The sequence below is a fragment of the Myxine glutinosa genome, chromosome 9, assembly GCF_964187855.1.
Source record: "Myxine glutinosa chromosome 9, kmMyxGlut1.1, whole genome shotgun sequence".
NCBI lineage: Eukaryota > Metazoa > Chordata > Myxini > Myxiniformes > Myxinidae > Myxine > Myxine glutinosa.
The window spans coordinates 102198518-102222277 of NC_136269.1; positions in this window are offsets into that span (position 1 = coordinate 102198518).

The window sequence follows — 23760 nt, forward strand, 5'->3', positions numbered from 1 at the left end:
ATGGAAATGGGGTGAGGTGCAACACACCAACAACAGGGTAGTAGAAGGACAAATAGGAGACCTGGAGGAAGAAAGGACATGGGGAAGAATGATGGCAAAGGTCGGAGGAGGATGAGGGGAGGTGAACAAGCTGGATACAAGTGCAAACTCTTAATCACAGAAGTGGAAGGGAAAACTGAGGAAGAAGCAGAAATTGAACCACAAAATTGAAGAGTGAAGTTGTGGGGAAACTCAATAGCTTAGAAACCTGGGAAAACGTGGGCTTGGGGAGGATCATGGCTATGGATGGTGGATGTCGTCATTCATTTTGTGTGCTGCCTGTGACTGCTGGTTGTATCATTACTGGGAGGGCAGATGTGCTGCTGATGGGGATGATGACCTGAGATGCTGCTGAACGGCTAGCTGTCTTGAAACACTGTAGCAAAGAATTACATTGAACAGCCTGAGTAAGTTGGTTCCACAGGCGAAAGAAAAGAATATACAGTATATGACAACTCCACAGGTGAGATATGACAAATCGAGACATCTAAAAGGCACAAAGGTGCAGTATATTGAGGCTTAAACCCAAACATAGCTTACATTCGGACACTTTGGCAGACTTGGTGTATGATTACAAATCTAAATCGAACAATGAATAGCGTACTTGGCCGGAATAGTGGCCCGTGCTCCATGTACACCTTTCTGTGTATGGTATAGAGGGCACTTTTAGCCAATAAGTTCTTCAAAAAAACATTGAAAAAGTGGAAGCAGTGATGCTGCGACTCGGTCTCGGTGAATGTCATCAAGCTTGACACTGCAATGTCCGAACAAGATGTGGATGTATTTCAGATGACACAGGAACACTTGGTTCCTTGGTAGGACGAGAAGAGCAGCACCATAACATGAGATCATCCATGTTAAGCCGTCCCCATGTAATACCTTTCCGGCTCAAGACAGGTGGATCAAAGTGACACACCTCTGTCAATTTCAGACTGCGATTGCTACAACTCATAATGACCGTCATCAATAGGGCTGTTGCGCTCAAACTGTAAACAAGTCCTATCTCAGTCTACTGTAGGATGCAGGCCTCCATCAACTCCTGCTGAGGGGTCGTTGGCATACTCTCCATATATGTGAAATGCCAGTTGGTGAGAGTGAGCTGCCATGGAAATCGAACCCACACAAGCCAGTGGATAAAGAAAGAAGTACCTATTTGACAAATCAACCAAACAGCCATCCAGGTTTGATTGATACACACCTCTTCATCTTATTTTGTGTATCAACTGCACGCAGTTTCCTTTTTGAACCAGTATAGATAACAACTATCATCACATTTGGGCCTCTCAGCTCTCACATGTGCTTCACCTTTTGAACAACTAGGGACCTAGCAGAGTAGGATGAGTCAACATTGGTTCTTCTTTCACCAGCCCTAGCACTACAGCAAAGGTATTATATGACTCCTTGGAACTGACTCAATTCATTGCTAATGTCTCTTGCTCTTCCTCTGCTCTAATTGTTTCTTCTGATCATGTGCTTGTAAAAGTCAGCATCTTTCTGGCTATTCTCAGAGAGCTGCCTCAGCACCAGCGAATCTGACAGCTCACTCAGGCAGATTGACAAGGATTGCAAGCAGCCAGTCTACTACAGAACTGGTCTCCCATATCCACTGCCCCTGATTCATCTCCTCTCCCTGTCAAAGCTGAAATACTCCAAGGCAGTGTTCTGGGCCCAGATCCTCTTCCTAATCTTCATCAATGATCTGTCTGACTCTCTGGAAAAAATTATTTATCTCTTTGATGATGATGCCACCCTCTGCCATAACATACCTCATCCTTCAGATAGATAGGCAGGCAGCAGCCTCACCCCTCTCTGCAGAGCGTGATAGAATCACGAGCTCGACAAATACTTAGAATATGGCTTTCACTCCAGACAAATCTCTCTCCGAAAGGTCCGTCTGCCAAACCCTGCCATCTACTTTCTTAACAATCCCCTTGAAGAAGTTCAGTCACTGAAAGTTTGGGTCTCACTGTCAGCCGTGATCTTTCTTGGGTAAGCTACATATCTAAGTTGGTGTCCAAAGCCAGTCTGGGCTAGGCATCCTCAGTCGTGGAGTCTTTCCTTGGCCCTCCTGAACTATTATCTACTTATAAGGGGCTTTTTCCACAGCTTGATCACTCTCCACTCTGGGCTGGTTTCCCTGCTGCACAACTTCCTCAGCTTGACGCCGTGGAAACCAAAGTCTTCAAAATCATTGGCATCTTCATTAAGCTGAACCTCTGGGCATATCACTTTCGCATCGCAGAGAGATCGGTGGTCTCCCTGCCTTGTACCGCATCCTTTCTGGTCGTGCACTCTCCGCTTTTTCTGTGCTTTGACTCCCCCATGTTACTGCAGGGCATACGCAGTCTGCCAGCAAACACCTTGTGAAATCCCAAGATCCAGAATCACTGCTCACCTCCAATCATGTGTTCCTGTTTTCCTCCCACCTGGGAACCATCTTCCTCAGTGTCTTCAATGTCGTTCTCCCCCTCCCCTTTCCGCCCCTCCCCCCCCTCCATGGCTTCAACACAGCTGTTCACCAGCCCACCTATTAACGAGTTTCCAGTTTTTCAATTCTGCGATTGAGAGTTTGCGGCTGTTTCCATCTTAGTTGTCCCATGTCCTCCCCTATCCCTCAATCTTCCCCACATCCCTTATTTGTCGAAGTCTCCCTCGATTTCTTTCTCCCTTCAACCCTGCTGTTAGTGTGTTCCCCACCGCCTCATTCATCCCACCCAACCTCCCCCCTCACTCCTCTCTGTCTTCTTGCTGTTCCTTTCATTTTGTCCATCCTGATCCATTCTGTTCCCACTAAGATCAACCTAATCATCATATTAACATTCTTTGGTGCAGACTTTGTCATCCCTCTTGCAGTGTTTCTCAATCATTTTGAGTGTTTATGTAAATGTATAATCGTCTACGAAAAAGATAGGCTACATACAGTATTGAATAATCCTTTTGCATTTTCACAAAAGAAATTGAAGAAGAAGAAGAAGATTATAAGTACCGTATTGTATTTATGAATGTAAATGCTTTTTTCTTTTGTATTGATTGACATGTTCAATCCTTCATTTATATTCTTAATGTTTATATAGTTATTTTTTAATCCTAATGTGTCATATCAAATGGCCTATAGCCTAATTGCGGCCTTTAGAGTAGTTTGAGGGTCGAGCCTGCAGCCCTCTGTTGAGCTCAGGTTGCCCTGCCCACCACTGACTGACTGGGAGATTGAGCAATGATGTCTTTTGTTTCCTTTAAGTGAAATAATCCACCAAGAGGAGCAAGCATCCACACCTCGACAACTGCTAAGGCCTAATGAATACGCATCAATATGGAGCTCAAATTTGGAGGGAAATTCAAAACGTCGTGAATAATTCTATAATTGCAAAATCGAACCTCCCTGTGGAGGAAAGATGGCAAAGTAAAAGAAGAAGCACAATAGAGGTTGTACAAATGGACATTGTGTTGGACACACTCACACCTGTGAACGGTGTGGCTAACACACACCGGTGGTGTGGACCCTCACGTTGAGTGCATCCCCACTCTGTCGTAGTCACATACTCGTGTGTTATACTGTTCTCTGTATGAAGCACCTTTTGTCTCTACCTGATGAATTTATCCAATCCGTTTTTGTATTTATGCACATGATACAGTAATAACTTTATTACAACCTATATTGGACGTGCGTGAGCAGTTACTTCGTTTACATGACCCGGATACCTCCTCACTTTCCACTGTCGATTCGAGGAAATAAACGAAATATGGATCTGCTTTGTGCATTTGCCTCTCCACCTTTCTCTGTGATGTCTTTTTTCGACCAATCGGTGTAAATTGGATGTTTTTAGGTGTGACTAATCTGTCTTTTTGCCTTTACAGCAGCAGCAGCCATTTTGTTTGGATACAAAGTCGAGGCTCTTTGAGGAGCTCGAACACAACAGATGAGGAAGCAACAGAAAAGGAACAGTAGAAAGAGAGGGGGGCACACCAACAGCAGGGTTGGGGGTAAAAGTAGAGGGAGACATGGACAAATAATGGGTGTGGAAAAGAATGAAGGTTGGGAGGACGCATGAGATGGACAAAAAGGATACAGAAGCAAACTCTCAGGAAGGAAAAACTTTTGAAAGAGGTGGGGTTGTTGAGGGTTAATGGGGGTAAAAAAGATCATTGTTTTGGATGGAGGATGATCTGATATGGTGGTGAACAGCTGTCTTAAAGATCTGATTTGCACCAAAACGAGCACGATGAAGATGTTGTTTGGTGTGGAATCCAGCGATGATCCACGTCCCCCACCAGGCCTTGTGACCCCTTTGTCCGTTTCCTCCATGCCCCACCCACACAGGGTGAACCCAGCTTGGATTAATCCAATAGTCAGAGCCACACTTAGTCCACTCCAAAAGTCAACAGTTTTTCCTGCCCTCCTTCCACACAATGCGTTTCCGATCTGCTCTCTACAACAAGGCCTCTTCTTCCTCGTATCCAGGTGTCTCTCATTCTCCTCCCCCTGGGCGGAGTCCCCTTCTCTGGCCATCCCGTCCATGGGGGTGGCGCCTATAAAAAACAATTCCAGGATGGCATTCTGTCTTCATGGCGCATTCATTATGCCGCCATGGCTGGCATATACTGGCCAGACAGATAAGTTCTCGAAATCTCTCATGAGAATTTCTTGCCGAATGGCCCCGTCGACCACATGAGGTGTTCACGCTCACATATTAACATCTATTCTGTCCATAAATTACATATGCCGCCCCTTCAGCGTCACATGTAACAAATAACCTATCCGACACCACCCCACCCCCCCCCCCCCGCACACATTCCGTCCACGTAACATTTTAAGTATAGTATTTGTCATTTTGTCATTCATGATTATGATAATGGTCATCAATATTACACCTCCATTTCTTCAAAACCACATCCTACAGACGTAGGGGGATCTCGCAAGATCTTGTCGGTTAGGTCACGGTTTTTCGAAGCGGTCCACGATCTTCACGCACGCTCAAAGTTAAGTAATTGTTCACAATTGGATTTTTGTCGAAACTGTATTTATCTTACGTGTGTGTACCTATTGTGTCCCTAGGAAGATTCTCGGTGTTAATCTTTCATACCTGTATAAAATAGTCGAGTATTTCGTGCCGCATTATTTGCGGCCTAGTTCTTTCAGCTTCCTACCTGGAGGCTTTGTTTTCTCTAAGCGGTCGATTGTGGTACACCCACTCTCGTTCTCTCAGTTTTTTTCACTGTCTTTTCACCCCATACTTCCTTGTTTAAAATCTTAAATAAAATAAAAAACAAAAACATTTCCTCCTTTGTAATTTTCGTTCGTTCTTTGACTATGTGTTTTACCCCCATTTTCACACCATTCCCCAGATCGTTTTCAATGTTCAATTTAAAAGTGCTTAAACTTTCCTTCCTTAAACTACTCGCAAAACCACTACCCCCATTAACCCTCAACAACCCCACCTCTTTCAAAAGTTTTTCCACTCGCAAAACCACTTTTTGCACTTGTGTTAGTGTTGAATGACCACTTGTCTCACTTGTGTTAGTGTTGCAAAACCACTTTTCGCACTTGTGTTCGTGTTGAAAACCACTTTCCGCACTTGTGTTGGTGTTGCAAAACCACTTGTCTCACTCTTGCCAGTGTTGAATAACCACTTTACACACTCGTGCTCGTGTTGAAAACCACTTTTCACACATGTGTTATTGTTGAATAACCACATTTCGCACTCATGCTCCTGTCGCAAAACCACTTCCTGAAGTCGTGCTGATGTTGAAAACCACTTTTCGCACTTGGGTTGGCATTGCAAAACCACTTTTCGGAGTAGTGCGAGCATTGAAAACCATTGTCCGCACTTGTGCTGGCATTGAAAACCACTCTTCGCACTTGTGTTAGTGTTGCAAAACCACTTTTTGCACTTGTGTTAGTGTTGCAAAAGCAATTGTTACCTTCGCAAAAGCGGAAGGTTATGTTTTGATCGCTGTGTATTTATTTGTATGTCTGTGTGTGTGTATGTTAATCGCATAACTCAAAAAGTATTCAACCGAATTGCATGAAATTTGGTGGGATGATTGGTTATTATACGGGACACATTTGATTAGATTTTGGGAAACAGATTTGCTCAAATTCTGACTATTTTTAACTCGATCGTATTTCACTCAAAGTTATGAGCGACTGAAGAAGAAGATGTCCATCCAGGACGTCATCACTATAACGCGATCTCCCGCGATCATTTCAACCTCAAAAAAAATTATAATTGCAGATTTGACAATAGATGAGGCATATTAACAAACGAATGAAACAGATTTGCTCAAATTCTGACTATTTTTAACTCGATCGTATTTCACTCAAAGTTATGCGCGACTGAAGAAGAAGATGTCCATCCAGGACGTCATCACTATAACGCAATCTCCCGCGATCATTTCAACCTCAAAAAAAATTATAATTGCAGATTTGTCAAGAGATGAGGCATATTAACAAACGAATGAAACAGATTTGCTCAAATTCTGACTATTTTTAACTCGATCGTATTTCACTCAAAGTTATGAGCGACTGAAGAAGAGGATGTCCATCCAAGACGTCATCACTATAACGCGATCTCCCGCAATCATTTCAACCTCAAATGAAATTCAAATTGCAGATTTGTCAATCGGGGAGGCATATTAACAGACGAATGAAACAGATTTGCTCAAATTCTGATTTTTAAAAATCGATCGCATTTCACATAAAGTTTCACATCGCATACACTCCCATGCCAAGTACAGAACAGTAGCTGCGGCGAAGGTATGCGCTCTACCGAGTGCCCGGATTCTAGTTTCACTTGTGCCAGTGTTGAATAACCACTTTACACACTCGTGCTAGTGTTGATAACCACTTTTCACACATGTGTTATTGTTGAATAAGCACATTTCGCACTCGTGGTGGTGTTGCAAAACCACTTTCTGAACTCGTGCAGGTGTTGAAAACCACTTTTCGCACTTGGGTTAGTATTGCAAAACCACTTTTCGGACTCGAGCTAGCATTGAATAACCACTTGTCTCACTTGTGCCAGGGTTGAAAAACCACTATTTGCACTTGTGTTAGTGTTGAAAACCACTTTTCGCACTTGTGCTGGCATTGAAAACCACTTTATGCACTTGTGTTAATGTTGAATAACCACTTGTCTCACTTGTGTTTGTGTTGCAAAACCACTTTTCGAACTTGTGTTGGTGTTGAATAACCACTTTTCACACTTGTGCTGGTGTTGAAAACCACTTTTCGCACTTGCTTTAGTGTTGCAATACCACTTTCCGCACTCGTGCTGGTGTTGAAAAACACTTTCTGCATTTGTGTTCGTGTTGAAATACCACTTTCTGCACTTGTGGTGGCATTGAAAATCACTTTCGGCACTTGAGCTAGTGCTGCACAACCACTTTTCGCACTCCTCTTAGTGTTGAAAACCCCTTTTCGCATTTGTGTTGGGGTTGAAAACCACTTTTTGCACTTGTGTTAGTGTTGAAAACCACTTTCCGCACTTGTGTTAGTGTTGCAAAAGCAATTGTCTCACTTGTGCCAGTGTTGAATAACCACTTTACACACTCGTGCTCGTGTTGAAAACCACTTTTCACACGTGTTATTGTTGAATAAGCACATTTCGCACTGTGTTAGTGTTGCAAAACTACTTTTCGCACTTGTGTTAGTGTTGAAAACCACTTTCCGCACTTGTGTTAGTGTTGCAAAACCACTTTTCGCACTTGTGTTAGTGTTGAAAACCACTTTCCACACTGGTGTTAGTGTTGCAAAAGCAATTGTTTCACTTGTGCCACTGTTGAATAACCACTTTACACACTCGTGCTAGTGTTGAAAACCACTTTTCACACATGTGTTATTGTTGAATAAGCATATTTCGCACTCGTGCTCGTGTTGCAAAACCACTTTCTGAACTCGTGCAGGTGTTGAAAACCACTTTTCGCACTTGGGTTAGTATTGCAAAACCACTTTTCGGACTTGAGCTAGCATAGAATAACCACCTGTCTCACTTGTGCCAGGGTTGAAAAACCACTTTTTGCACTTGTGTTCGTGTTGAAAACCACTTTTCGTACTTGTGCTGGCATTGAAAACCACTTTATGCACTTGTGTTAATGTTGAATAACCACTTGTCTCACTTGTGCCAGGGTTGAAAAACCACTTTTTGCACTTGTGTTAGTGTTGAAAACCACTTTTCGCACTTGTCCTGGCGTTGAAAACCACTTTTTACACTTGTGTTCGTGTTGAAAACCACTTTCCGCACTTGTGTCAGTGTTGCAAAAGCAATTGTCTCACTTGTGCCAGTGTTGAATAACCACTTTACACACTCGTGCTAGTGTTGAAAACCACTTTTCACACGTGTTATTGTTGAATAAGCACATTTCGCACTCGTGCTAGTGTTGCAAAACCACTTTCTGAACTCGTGCTGGTGTTGAAAACCACTTTTCGCACTTGGGTTAGTATTGCAAAACCACTTTTCGGACTCGTGCTGTCAATGAATAACCACTTGCCTCACTTGTGCCAGGGTTGAAAAGCACTTTTTGCACTTGTGTTAGTGTTGAAAACCATTTTTCGCACTTGTGCTGGCATTGAAAACCACTTTACACACTCGTGCAAGTGTTGAAAACCACTTTTCACACGTGTTATTGTTGAATAAGCACATCTCGCACTTGTGTTAGTGTTGCAAAACCACTTTTTGAACTTGTGTTAGTGTTGAATAACCACTTGTTTCACTTGTGTTGGTGTTGCAAAACCACTTTTCGCACTTGTGTCAGTGTTGAATCACCACTTGTCTCACTTGTGCCAGTGTTGAATAACCACTTTACACACTCATGCTCGTGTTGAAAACCACTTCGCACTGGGGTTAGCATTGCAAAACCACTTTTTGGAGTGGAGCGGGCATTGAAAACCATTGTCTGCACATGTGCTGGCAATGAAAACCACTTTTCGCACTTGTGTTAGTGTTTCAACACTACTTTCCACGCTTGTGCTGGCGTTGAAAACCACTTTTCGCACTTGTGCTGGCGTTGAAAACCACTTTTTGCACATGCGTTATTGTTGAATAACCACTTGTCTCACTTGTGCCAGGGTTGAAAAACCACTTTTTGCACTTGTGTTCGTGTTGAATAACCACTTGTCTCACTTGTGTTGGTGTTGCAAAACCACTTTTCGCACTTGTGTTCGTGTTGAAAACCACTTTCCGCACTTGTGTTGGTGTTGCAAAACCAATTTTCTCACTCTTGCCAGTGTTGAATAACCACTTTACACACTCGTGCTCGTGTTGAAAACCACTTTTCACACGAGTTATTGTTGAATAACCACATTTCGCACTCATGTTCCTGTTGCAAAACCACTTTCTGAAGTCGTGCTGATGTTGAAAACCACTTTTCGCACTTGGGTTGGCATTGCAAAACCACTTTTCGGAGTAGTGCGAGCATTGAAAACCATTGTCCGCACTTGTGCTGGCATTGAAAACCACTCTTCGCACTTGTGTTATTGTTGCAAAACCACTTTTCGCACTTGTTAGTGTTGAAAACCACTTTCCGCACTTGTGTTAGTGTTGCAAAACCACTTTTCGCACTTATGTTAGTGTTGAAAACCACTTTCCGCACTTGTGTTAGTGTTGCAAAAGCAATTGTTTCACTTGTGCCAGTGTTGAATAACCACTTTACACACTCGTGCTAGTGTTGAAAACCACTTTTCACACATGTGTTATTGTTGAATAAGCACATTTCGCACTCGTGCTCGTGTTGCAAAACCACTTTCTGAACCCGTGCAGGTGTTGAAAACCATTTTTCGCACTTGGGTTAGTTTTGCAAAACCACTTTTCGGACTCGAGCTAGCATTGAATAACCACTTGTCTCACTTGTGCCAGGGTTGAAAAACCACTTTTTGCACTTGTGTTCATGTTGAAAACCACTTTTCGCACTTGCGCTGGCATTGAAAACCACTTTATGCACTTGTGTTAATGTTGAATAACCACTTGTCTCACTTGTGCCAGGGTTGAAAAACCACTTTTTGCACTTGTGTTAGTGTTGAAAACTACTTTTCGCACTTGTCCTGGCGTTGAAAACCACTTTTTTCACTTGTGTTCGTGTTGAAAACCACTTTCCGCACTTGTGTTAGTGTTGCAAAAGCAATAATTGTCTCACTTGTGCCAGTGTTGAATAACCACTTTACACACTCGTGCTCGTGTTGAAAACCACTTTTCACACGTGTTATTGTTGAATAAGCACATTTCGCACTCGTGCTAGTGTTGCAAAACCACTTTCTGAACTCGTGCTGGTGTTGAAAACCACTTTTCGCACTTGGGTTAGTATTGCAAAACCACTTTTCGGATTCGTGCTGTCAATGAATAACCACTTGACTCACTTGTGCCAGGGTTGAAAAGCACTTTTTGCACTTGTGTTAGTGTTGAAAACCATTTTTCGCACTTGTGCTGGCATTGAAAACCACTTTACACATTCGTGCAAGTGTTGAAAACCACGTTTCACACATGTGTTATTGTTGAATAAGCACATCTCGCACTTGTGTTAGTGTTGCAAAACCACTTTTTGAACTTGTGTTAGTGTTGAATAACCACTTGTTTCACTTGCTTTGGTGTTGCAAAACCACTTTTCGCACTTGTGTCAGTGTTGAATCACCACTTGTCTCACTTGTGCCAGGGTTGAATAACCACTTTACACACTCATGCTCGTGTTGAAAACCACTTTTTGCACTGGGGTTAGCATTGCAAAACCACTTTTCGCACTTGTGTTGGTGCAGGAAACCACTTTTGCACTTGTATTAGTGTGGAAAAAACACTTTTTGCACTTGTGATAGTGTTGAAAAACCACTTTTCGCACTTGTGTTGGTGCAGGAAACCACTTTTGCACTTGTGATATTGTAGAAAAACCACTTTTCGCACTTGTCAGTGTTGAAAAACCACTTTTCGCACTTGTGTTGGTGCAGGAAACCACTTTTGCACTTGTATTAGTGTGGAAAAACCACTTTTCGCACTTGTGTTAGTGTGGAAAAACCACTTTTGGCACTTGTGATATTGTAGAAAAACCACTTTTCGCACTTGTGTTAGTGTTGAAAAACCACTTTTCGCACTTGTGTTGGTGCAGGAAACCACTTTTGCACTTGTATTAGTGTGGTAAAACCACTTTTCGCACTTGTGTTAGTGTTGAAAAACCACTTTTCGCACTTGTGTTGGTGCAGGAAACCACTTTTGCACTTGTATTAGTGTGGAAAAACCACTTTTCGCACTTGTGTTAGTGTTGAAAAAACACTTTTTGCACTTTTGATAGTGTTGAAAAACCACTTTTCGCAGTTGTGTTAGTGTTGAAAAACCACTTTTCGCACTTGTGTTAGTTTTGAAAAACGACTTTTCGCACTTGTGTTGGTGCAGGAAACCACTATTGCACTTGTATTAGTGTGGAAAAACCACTTTTCGCACTTGTGTTAGTGTTGAAAAACCACTTTTCGCACTTGTGTTAGTGTTGAAAAACCACTTTTCGCACTTGTGTTGGTGCAGGAAACCACTTTTGCACTTGTATTAGTGTGGAAAAAACACTTTTTGCACTTGTGATAGTGTTGAAAAACCACTTTTCGCACTTATGATAGTGTTGAAAAACCACTTTTCGCACTTGTGTTGGTGCAGGAAACGACTTTTGCACTTGTATTAGTGTGCAAAAACGACTTTTCGCACTTGTGTTAGTGTTGAAAAAACACTTTTTGCACTTTTGATAGTGTTGAAAAACCACTTTTCGCACTTGTGTTAGTGTTGAAAAACCACTTTTCGCACTTGTGTTAGTTTTGAAAAACCACTTTTCGCACTTGTGTTGGTGCAGGAAACCACTTTTGCACTTGTATTAGTGTGGAAAAACCACTTTTCGCACTTGTGTTAATGTTGAAAAACCACTTTTCGCACTTGTGTTAGTATTGAAAAACCACTTTTCGCACTTGCGTTAGTGTTGAAAAACCACTTTTCGCACTTGTGTTGGTGCAGGAAACCACTTTTGCACTTGTATTAGTGTGGAAAAACCACTTTTCGCACTTGTGTTAGTGTTGAAAAACCACTTTTCGCACTTGTGTTAGTGTTGAAAAACCACTTTTTGCACTTGTGTTAGTGTTGAAAAATCACTTTTCGCACTTGTGTTGGTGCAGGAAACCACTTTTGCACTTGTATTAGTGTGGAAAAAACACTTTTTGCACTTGTGATAGTGTTGAAAAACCACTTTTCGCACTTATGTTAGTGTTGAAAAACCACCTTTCGCACTTGTGTTGGAGCAGGAAACCACTTTTGCACTTGTATTAGTGTGGAAAAACCACTTTTTGCACTTGTGTTAATGTTGAAAAACCTCTTTTCGCACTTGTGTTAGTGTTGAAAAACCACTTTTTGCACTTGTGTTGGTGCAGGAAACCACTTTTGCACTTGTATTAGTGTGGAAAAAACACTTTTTGCACTTGTGATAGTGTTGAAAAACCACTTTTTGCACTTGTGTTAGTGTTGAAAAACCACTTCTCGCACTTGTGTTAGTGTTGAAAAACCACTTTTCGCACTTGTGTTGGTGCAGGAAACCTCTTTTGCACTTGTGATATTGTAGAAAAACCACTTTTCGCACTTGTGTTAGTGTTGAAAAACCACTTTTCGCACTTGTGTTGGTGCAGGAAACCACTTTTGCACTTGTATTAGTGTGGAAAAACCACTTTTCGCACTTGTGTTAGTGTTGAAAAACCACTTTTCGCACTTGTGTTAGTGTTGAAAAACCACTTTTCGCACTTGTGTTAGTGTTGAAAAACCACTTTTCGCACTTGTGTTGGTGCAGGAAACCACTTTTGCACATGTATTAGTGTGGAAAAACCACTTTTTGCACTTGTGCTGGTGTTGAAAAACCACTTTTCGCACTTGTGTTAGTGTTGAAAAACCACTTTTCGCACTTGTGTTAGTGCAGGAAACCACTTTTGCACTTGTATTAGTGTGGAAAAAACACTTTTTGCACTTGTGTTGGTGCAGGAAACCACTTTTGCACTTGTATTAGTGTGGAAAAAACACTTTTTGCACTTGTGATAGTGTTGAAAAACCACTTTTCGCACTTATTTTAGTGTTGAAAAACCACTTTTCGCACTTGTGTTGGAGCAGGACACCACTTTTGCACTTGTATTAGTGTGGAAAAACCACTTTTTGCACCTGTGTTAGTGTTGAAAAACCTCTTTTCGCACTTGTGTTGGAGCAGGCCACCACTTTCGCACTCGTGCTAGTGTTGCAAAACCACTTTCTGAACTCGTGCTGGTGTTGAAAACCACTTTTCGCACTTGGGTTAGTATTGCAAAACCACTTTTCGGACTCGTGCTGTCAATGAATAACCACTTGACTCACTTGTGCCAGGGTTGAAAAGCACTTTTCGCACTTGTGCTGGCATTGAAAACCACTTTACACACTCGTGCAAGTGTTGAAAACCACGTTTCACACATGTGTTATTGTTGAATAAGCACATCTCGCACTTGTGTTAGTGTTGCAAAACCACTTTTTGAACTTGTGTTAGTGTTGAATAACCACTTGTTTCACTTGCTTTGGTGTTGCAAAACCACTTTTCGCACTTGTGTCAGTGTTGAATCACCACTTGTCTCACTTGTGCCAGGGTTGAATATCCACTTTACACACTCATGCTCGTGTTGAAAACCACTTTTCGCACTGGGGTCAGCATTGCAAAACCACTTTTCGCACTTGTGTTGGTGCAGGAAACCACTTGTGCACTTGTATTAGTGTGGAAAAACCACTTTTCGCACTTGTGTTGGTGCAGGAAACCACTTTTGCACTTGTGATATTGTAGAAAAACCACTTTTCGCACTTGTGTTAGTGTTGAAAAACCACTTTTCGCACTTGTGTTGGTGCAGGAAACCACTTTTGCACTTGTATTAGTGTGGAAAAACCACTTTTCGCACTTGTGTTAGTGTTGAAAAACCACTTTTCGCACTTGTGTTAGTGTTGAAAAACCACTTTTCGCACTTATGATAGTGTTGAAAAACCACTTTTCGCACTTCTATTGGTGCAGGAAACCACTTTTGCACTTGTATTAGTGTTGAAAAACCACTTTTCACACTTGTGTTAGTGTTGAAAAATCACTTTTCGCACTTGTATTAGTGTTGAAAAACCACTTTTTGCACTAGTGTTGGTGCAGGAAACCACTTTTGCACTTGTATTAGTGTGGAAAAACCACTTTTCGCACTTGTGTTAGTGTTGAAAAACCACTTTTCGCACTTGTGTTAGTGTTGAAAAACCACTTTCCGCACTTGTGTTGGTGCAGGAAACCACTTTTGCACTTGTATTAGTGTGGAAAAACACTTTTTGCACTTGTGATAGTGTTGAAAAACCACTTTTCGCACTTGTGTTGGTGCAGGAAACCACTTTTGCACTTGTGATATTGTAGAAAAACCACTTTTCGCACTTGTGTTAGTGTTGAAAAACCACTTTTCGCACTTGTGTTGGTGCAGGAAACCACTTTTGCACTTGTATTAGTGTGGAAAAACCACTTTTCGCAGTTGTGTTAGTGTGGAAAACCACTTTTGGCACTTGTGATATTGTAGAAAAACCACTTTTCGCACTTGTGTTAGTGTTGAAAAACCACTTTTCGCACTTGTGTTGGTGCAGGAAACCACTTTTGCACTTGTATTAGTGTGGAAAAACCACTTTTCACACTTGTGTTAGTGTTGAAAAACCACTTTTCGCACTTGTGTTAGTGTTGAAAAACCACTTTTCGCACTTGTGTTAGTGTTGAAAAACCACTTTTCGCACTTGTGTTGGTGCAGGAAACCACTTTTGCACTTGTATTAGTGTGGAAAAAACACTTTTTGCACTTGTGATAGTGTTGAAAAACCACTTTTCGCACTTGTGATAGTGTTGAAAAACCACTTTTCGCACTTATGATAGTGTTGAAAAACCACTTTTCGCACTTGTGTTGGTGCAGGAAACCACTTTTGCACTTGTATTAGTGTGGAAAAACCACTTTTCGCACTTGTGTTAGTGTTGAAAAAACCCTTTTTGCACTTTTGATAGTGTTGAAAAACCACTTTTCGCACTTGTGTTAGTGTTGAAAAACCACTTTTCGCACTTGTGTTAGTTTTGAAAAACCACTTTTCGCACTTGCGTTGGTGCAGGAAACCACTTTTGCACTTGTATTAGTGTGGAAAAACCACTTTTCGCACTTGTGTTAATGTTGAAAAACCACTTTTCGCACTTGTGTTAGTGTTGAAAAACCACTCTTCGCACTTGTGTTAGTGTTGAAAAACCACTTTTCGCACTTGTGTTGGTGCAGGAAACCACTTTTGCACTTGTATTAGTGTGGGAAAACCACTTTTCGCACTTGTGTTAGTGTTGAAAAACCACTTTTTGCACTTGTGTTAGTGTTGAAAAACCACTTTTTGCACTTGTGTTAGTGTTGAAAAATCACTTTTCGCACTTGTGTTGGTGCAGGAAACCACTTTTGCACTTGTATTAGTGTGGAAAAAACACTTTTTGCACTTGTGATAGTGTTGAAAAACCACTTTTCGCACTTATGTTAGTGTTGAAAAACCACCTTTCGCACTTGTGTTGGTGCAGGAAACCACTTTTGCACTTGTATTAGTGTGGAAAAACCACTTTGCGCACTTGTGTTAGTGTTGAAAAACCACTTTTCGCACTTGTGTTACTGTTGAAAAACCACCTTTCGCACTTGTGTTGGAGCAGGAAACCACTTTTGCACTTGTATTAGTGTGGAAAAACCACTTTTCGCACTTGTGTTAGTGTTGAAAAAACACTTTTTGCACTTTTGATAGTGTTGAAAAACCACTTTTCGCACTTGTGTTAGTGTTGAAAAACCACTTTTCGCACTTGTGTTAGTTTTGAAAAACCACTTTTCGCACTTGCGTTGGTGCAGGAAACCACTTTTGCACTTGTATTAGTGTGGAAAAACCACTTTTCGCACTTGTGTTAATGTTGAAAAACCACTTTTCGCACTTGTGTTAGTGTTGAAAAACCACTTTTCGCACTTGTGTTAGTGTTGAAAAACCACTTTTCGCACTTGTGTTGGTGCAGGAAACCACTTTTGCACTTGTATTAGTGTGGAAAAACCACTTTTCGCACTTGTGTTAGTGTTGAAAAACCACTTTTCGCACTTGTGTTCGTGTTGAAAAACCACTTTTTGCACTTGTGATAGTGTTGAAAAACCACTTTTCGCACTTGTGTTGGTGCAGGAAACCACTTTTGCACTTGTGATATTGTAGAAAAACCACTTTTCGCACTTGTGTTAGTGTTGAAAAACCACTTTTCGCACTTGTGTTGGTGCAGGAAACCACTTTTGCACTTGTATTAGTGTGGAAAAACCACTTTTCGCACTTGTGTTAGTGTTGAAAAACCACTTTTCGCACTTGTGTTAGTGTTGAAAAACCACTTTTCGCACTTGTGCTAGTGTTGAAAAACCACTTTCCGCACTTGTGTTGGTGCAGGAAACCACTTTTGCACTTGTATTAGTGTGGAAAAACACTTTTTCACTTGTTATAGTGTTGAAAAACCACTTTTCGCACTTGTGTTGGTACAGGAAACCACTTTTGCACTTGTGATATTGTAGAAAAACCACTTTTCGCACTTGTGTTAGTGTTGAAAAACCACTTTTCGCACTTGTGTTGGTGCAGGAAACCACTTTTGCACTTGTATTAGTGTGGAAAAACCACTTTGCGCACTTGTGTTAGTGTTGAAAAACCACTTTTCGCACTTGTGTTACTGTTGAAAAACCACTTTTCGCACTTGTGTTAGTGTTGAAAAACCACTTTTCGCACTTGTGTTAGTGTTGAAAAACCACTTTTCGCACTTGTGTTAGTTTTGAAAAACCACTTTTCGCACTTGCGTTGGTGCAGGAAACCACTTTTGCACTTGTATTAGTGTGGAAAAACCACTTTTCGCACTTGTGTTAATGTTGAAAAACCACTTTTCGCACTTGTGTTAGTGTTGAAAAACCACTCTTCGCACTTGTGTTAGTGTTGAAAAACCACTTTTCGCACTTGTGTTAGTGTTGAAAAAACCCTTTTTGCACTTTTGATAGTGTTGAAAAACCACTTTTCGCACTTGTGTTAGTGTTGAAAAACCACTTTTCGCACTTGTGTTAGTTTTGAAAAACCACTTTTCGCACTTGCGTTGGTGCAGGAAACCACTTTTGCACTTGTATTAGTGTGGAAAAACCACTTTTCGCACTTGTGTTAATGTTGAAAAACCACTTTTCGCACTTGTGTTAGTGTTGAAAAACCACTATTCGCACTTGTGTTAGTGTTGAAAAACCACTTTTCGCACTTGTGTTGGTGCAGGAAACCACTTTTGCACTTGTATTAGTGTGGGAAAACCACTTTTCGCACTTGTGTTAGTGTTGAAAAACCACTTTTCGCACTTGTGTTAGTGTTGAAAAACCACTTTTTGCACTTGTGTTAGTGTTGAAAAATCACTTTTCACACTTGTGTTGGTGCAGGAAACCACTTTTGCACTTGTATTAGTGTGGGAAAACCACTTTTCGCACTTGTGTTAGTGTTGAAAAACCACTTTTCGCACTTGTGTTAGTGTTGAAAAACCACTTCTCGCACTTGTGTTAGTGTTGAAAAACCACTTTTCGCACTTGTGTTGGTGCAGGAAACCTCTTTTGCACTTGTGATATTGTAGAAAAACCACTTTTCGCACTTGTGTTAGTGTTGAAAAACCACTTTTCGCACTTGTGTTGGTGCAGGAAACCACTTTTGCACTTGTATTAGTGTGGAAAAACCACTTTTCGCACTTGTGTTAGTGTTGAAAAACCACTTTTCGCACTTGTGTTAGTGTTGAAAAACCACTTTTCGCACTTGTGTTAGTGTTGAAAAACCACTTTTCGCACTTGTGTTGGTGCAGGAAACCACTTTTGCACATGTATTAGTGTGGAAAAACCACTTTTTGCACTTGTGCTGGTGTTGAAAAACCACTTTTCGCACTTGTGTTAGTGTTGAAAAACCACTTTTCGCACTTGTGTTAGTGCAGGAAACCACTTTTGCACTTGTATTAGTGTGGAAAAACCACTTTTTGCACTTGTGTTGGTGCAGGAAACCACTTTTGCACTTGTATTAGTGTGGAAAAAACACTTTTTGCACTTGTGATAGTGTTGAAAAACCACTTTTCGCACTTATTTTAGTGTTGAAAAACCACTTTTCGCACTTGTGTTGGAGCAGGACACCACTTTTGCACTTGTATTAGTGTGGAAAAACCACTTTTTGCACCTGTGTTAGTGTTGAAAAACCTCTTTTCGCACTTGTGTTGGAGCAGGCCACCACTTTCGCACTCGTGCTAGTGTTGCAAAACCACTTTCTGAACTCGTGCTGGTGTTGAAAACCACTTTTCGCACTTGGGTTAGTATTGCAAAACCACTTTTCGGACTCGTGCTGTCAATGAATAACCACTTGACTCACTTGTGCCAGGGTTGAAAAGCACTTTTCGCACTTGTGCTGGCATTGAAAACCACTTTACACACTCGTGCAAGTGTTGAAAACCACGTTTCACACATGTGTTATTGTTGAATAAGCACATCTCGCACTTGTGTTAGTGTTGCAAAACCACTTTTTGAACTTGTGTTAGTGTTGAATAACCACTTGTTTCACTTGCTTTGGTGTTGCAAAACCACTTTTCGCACTTGTGTCAGTGTTGAATCGCCACTTGTCTCACTTGTGCCAGGGTTGAATATCCACTTTACACACTCATGCTCGTGTTGAAAACCACTTTTCGCACTGGGGTCAGCATTGCAAAACCACTTTTCGCACTTGTGTTGGTGCAGGAAACCACTTGTGCACTTGTATTAGTGTGGAAAAACCACTTTTCGCACTTGTGTTGGTGCAGGAAACCACTTTTGCACTTGTGATATTGTAGAAAAACCACTTTTCGCACTTGTGTTAGTGTTGAAAAACCACTTTTCGCACTTGTGTTGGTGCAGGAAACCACTTTTGCACTTGTATTAGTGTGGAAAAACCACTTTTCGCACTTGTGTTAGTGTTGAAAAACCACTTTTCGCACTTGTGTTAGTGTTGAAAAACCACTTTTCGCACTTGTGTTAGTGTTGAAAAACCACTTTTCGCACTTATGATAGTGTTGAAAAACCACTTTTCGCACTTCTATTGGTGCAGGAAACCACTTTTGCACTTGTATTAGTGTTGAAAAACCACTTTTCACACTTGTGTTAGTGTTGAAAAATCACTTTTCGCACTTGTATTAGTGTTGAAAAACCACTTTTTGCACTTGTGTTGGTGCAGGAAACCACTTTTGCACTTGTATTAGTGTGGAAAAACCACTTTTCGCACTTGTGTTAGTGTTGAAAAACCACTTTTCGCACTTGTGTTAGTGTTGAAAAACCACTTTCCGCACTTGTGTTGGTGCAGGAAACCACTTTTGCACTTGTATTAGTGTGGAAAAACACTTTTTGCACTTGTGATAGTGTTGAAAAACCACTTTTCGCACTTGTGTTGGTGCAGGAAACCACTTTTGCACTTGTGATATTGTAGAAAAACCACTTTTCGCACTTGTGTTAGTGTTGAAAAACCACTTTTCGCACTTGTGTTGGTGCAGGAAACCACTTTTGCACTTGTATTAGTGTGGAAAAACCACTTTTCGCACTTGTGTTAGTGTGGAAAAACCACTTTTGGCACTTGTGATATTGTAGAAAAACCACTTTTCGCACTTGTGTTAGTGTTGAAAAACCACTTTTCGCACTTGTGTTGGTGCAGGAAACCACTTTTGCACTTGTATTAGTGTGGAAAAACCACTTTTCACACTTGTGTTAGTGTTGAAAAACCACTTTTCGCACTTGTGTTAGTGTTGAAAAACCACTTTTCGCACTTGTGTTAGTGTTGAAAAACCACTTTTCGCACTTGTGTTGGTGCAGGAAACCACTTTTGCACTTGTATTAGTGTGGAAAAAACACTTTTTGCACTTGTGATAGTGTTGAAAAACCACTTTTCGCACTTGTGATAGTGTTGAAAAACCACTTTTCGCACTTATGATAGTGTTGAAAAACCACTTTTCGCACTTGTGTTGGTGCAGGAAACCACTTTTGCACTTGTATTAGTGTGGAAAACCACTTTTCGCACTTGTGTTAGTGTTGAAAAAACCCTTTTTGCACTTTTGATAGTGTTGAAAAACCACTTTTCGCACTTGTGTTAGTGTTGAAAAACCACTTTTCGCACTTGTGTTAGTTTTGAAAAACCACTTTTCGCACTTGCGTTGGTGCAGGAAACCACTTTTGCACTTGTATTAGTGTGGAAAAACCACTTTTCGCACTTGTGTTAATGTTGAAAAACCACTTTTCGCACTTGTGTTAGTGTTGAAAAACCACTTTTCGCACTTGTGTTGGTGCAGGAAACCACTTTTGCACTTGTATTAGTGTGGGAAAACCACTTTTCGCACTTGTGTTAGTGTTGAAAAACCACTTTTTGCACTTGTGTTAGTGTTGAAAAACCACTTTTTGCACTTGTGTTAGTGTTGAAAAATCACTTTTCGCACTTGTGTTGGTGCAGGAAACCACTTTTGCACTTGTATTAGTGTGGAAAAAACACTTTTTGCACTTGTGATAGTGTTGAAAAACCACTTTTCGCACTTATGTTAGTGTTGAAAAACCACCTTTCGCACTTGTGTTGGTGCAGGAAACCACTTTTGCACTTGTATTAGTGTGGAAAAACCACTTTGCGCACTTGTGTTAGTGTTGAAAAACCACTTTTCGCACTTGTGTTACTGTTGAAAAACCACCTTTCGCACTTGTGTTGGAGCAGGAAACCACTTTTGCACTTGTATTAGTGTGGAAAAACCACTTTTCGCACTTGTGTTAGTGTTGAAAAAACACTTTTTGCACTTTTGATAGTGTTGAAAAACCACTTTTCGCACTTGTGTTAGTGTTGAAAAACCACTTTTCGCACTTGTGTTAGTTTTGAAAAACCACTTTTCGCACTTGCGTTGGTGCAGGAAACCACTTTTGCACTTGTATTAGTGTGGAAAAACCACTTTTCGCACTTGTGTTAATGTTGAAAAACCACTTTTCGCACTTGTGTTAGTGTTGAAAAACCACTTTTCGCACTTGTGTTAGTGTTGAAAAACCACTTTTCGCACTTGTGTTGGTGCAGGAAACCACTTTTGCACTTGTATTAGTGTGGAAAAACCACTTTTCGCACTTGTGTTAGTGTTGAAAAACCACTTTTCGCACTTGTGTTCGTGTTGAAAAACCACTTTTTGCACTTGTGATAGTGTTGAAAAACCACTTTTCGCACTTGTGTTGGTGCAGGAAACCACTTTTGCACTTGTGATATTGTAGAAAAACCACTTTTCGCACTTGTGTTAGTGTTGAAAAACCACTTTTCGCACTTGTGTTGGTGCAGGAAACCACTTTTGCACTTGTATTAGTGTGGAAAAACCACTTTTCGCACTTGTGTTAGTGTTGAAAAACCACTTTTCGCACTTGTGTTAGTGTTGAAAAACCACTTTTCGCACTTGTGCTAGTGTTGAAAAACCACTTTCCGCACTTGTGTTGGTGCAGGAAACCACTTTTGCACTTGTATTAGTGTGGAAAAACACTTTTTCACTTGTTATAGTGTTGAAAAACCACTTTTCGCACTTGTGTTGGTACAGGAAACCACTTTTGCACTTGTGATATTGTAGAAAAACCACTTTTCGCACTTGTGTTAGTGTTGAAAAACCACTTTTCGCACTTGTGTTGGTGCAGGAAACCACTTTTGCACTTGTATTAGTGTGGAAAAACCACTTTGCGCACTTGTGTTAGTGTTGAAAAACCACTTTTCGCACTTGTGTTACTGTTGAAAAACCACTTTTCGCACTTGTGTTAGTGTTGAAAAACCACTTTTCGCACTTGTGTTAGTGTTGAAAAACCACTTTTCGCACTTGTGTTAGTTTTGAAAAACCACTTTTCGCACTTGCGTTGGTGCAGGAAACCACTTTTGCACTTGTATTAGTGTGGAAAAACCACTTTTCGCACTTGTGTTAATGTTGAAAAACCACTTTTCGCACTTGTGTTAGTGTTGAAAAACCACTCTTCGCACTTGTGTTAGTGTTGAAAAACCACTTTTCGCACTTGTGTTAGTGTTGAAAAAACCCTTTTTGCACTTTTGATAGTGTTGAAAAACCACTTTTCGCACTTGTGTTAGTGTTGAAAAACCACTTTTCGCACTTGTGTTAGTTTTGAAAAACCACTTTTCGCACTTGCGTTGGTGCAGGAAACCACTTTTGCACTTGTATTAGTGTGGAAAAACCACTTTTCGCACTTGTTAATGTTGAAAAACCACTTTTCGCACTTGTGTTAGTGTTGAAAAACCACTCTTCGCACTTGTGTTAGTGTTGAAAAACCACTTTTCGCACTTGTGTTGGTGCAGGAAACCACTTTTGCACTTGTATTAGTGTGGGAAAACCACTTTTCGCACTTGTGTTAGTGTTGAAAAACCACTTTTCGCACTTGTGTTAGTGTTGAAAAACCACTTTTTGCACTTGTGTTAGTGTTGAAAAATCACTTTTCGCACTTGTGTTGGTGCAGGAAACCACTTTTGCACTTGTATTAGTGTGGAAAAAACACTTTTTGCACTTGTGATAGTGTTGAAAAACCACTTTTCGCACTTATGTTAGTGTTGAAAAACCACCTTTCGCACTTGTGTTGGAGCAGGAAACCACTTTTGCACTTGTATTAGTGTGGAAAAACCACTTTTCGCACTTGTGTTAGTGTTGAAAAAACACTTTTTGCACTTTTGATAGTGTTGAAAAACCACTTTTCGCACTTGTGTTAGTGTTGAAAAACCACTTTTCGCACTTGTGTTAGTTTTGAAAAACCACTTTTCGCACTTGCGTTGGTGCAGGAAACCACTTTTGCACTTGTATTAGTGTGGAAAAACCACTTTTCGCACTTGTGTTAATGTTGAAAAACCACTTTTCGCACTTGTGTTAGTGTTGAAAAACCACTTTTCGCACTTGTGTTAGTGTTGAAAAACCACTTTTCGCACTTGTGTTGGTGCAGGAAACCACTTTTGCACTTGTATTAGTGTGGAAAAACCACTTTTCGCACTTGTGTTAGTGTTGAAAAACCACTTTTCGCACTTGTGTTAGTGTTGAAAAACCACTTTTCGCACTTGTGCTAGTGTTGAAAAACCACTTTCCGCACTTGTGTTGGTGCAGGAAACCACTTTTGCACTTGTATTAGTGTGGAAAAACACTTTTTCACTTGTGATAGTGTTGAAAAACCACTTTTCGCACTTGTGTTGGTGCAGGAAACCACTTTTGCACTTGTATTAGTGTGGAAAAACCACTTTGCGCACTTGTGTTAGTGTTGAAAAACCACTTTTCGCACTTGTGTTACTGTTGAAAAACCACTTTTCGCACTTGTGTTAGTGTTGAAAAACCACTTTTCGCACTTGTGTTAGTGTTGAAAAACCACTTTTCGCACTTGTGTTGGTGCAGGAAACCACTTTTGCACTTGTATTAGTGTGGAAAAAACACTTTTTGCACTTGTGATAGTGTTGAAAAACCACTTTTCGCACTTGTGATAGTGTTGAAAAACCACTTTTCGCACTTATGATAGTGTTGAAAAACCACTTTTCGCACTTGTGTTTGTGCAGGAAACCACTTTTGCACTTGTATTAATGTTGAAAAACCACTTTTCGCACTTGTGTTGGTGCAGGAAACCACTTTTGCACTTGTATTAGTGTGGAAAAACCACTTTTCGCACTTGTGTTAGTGT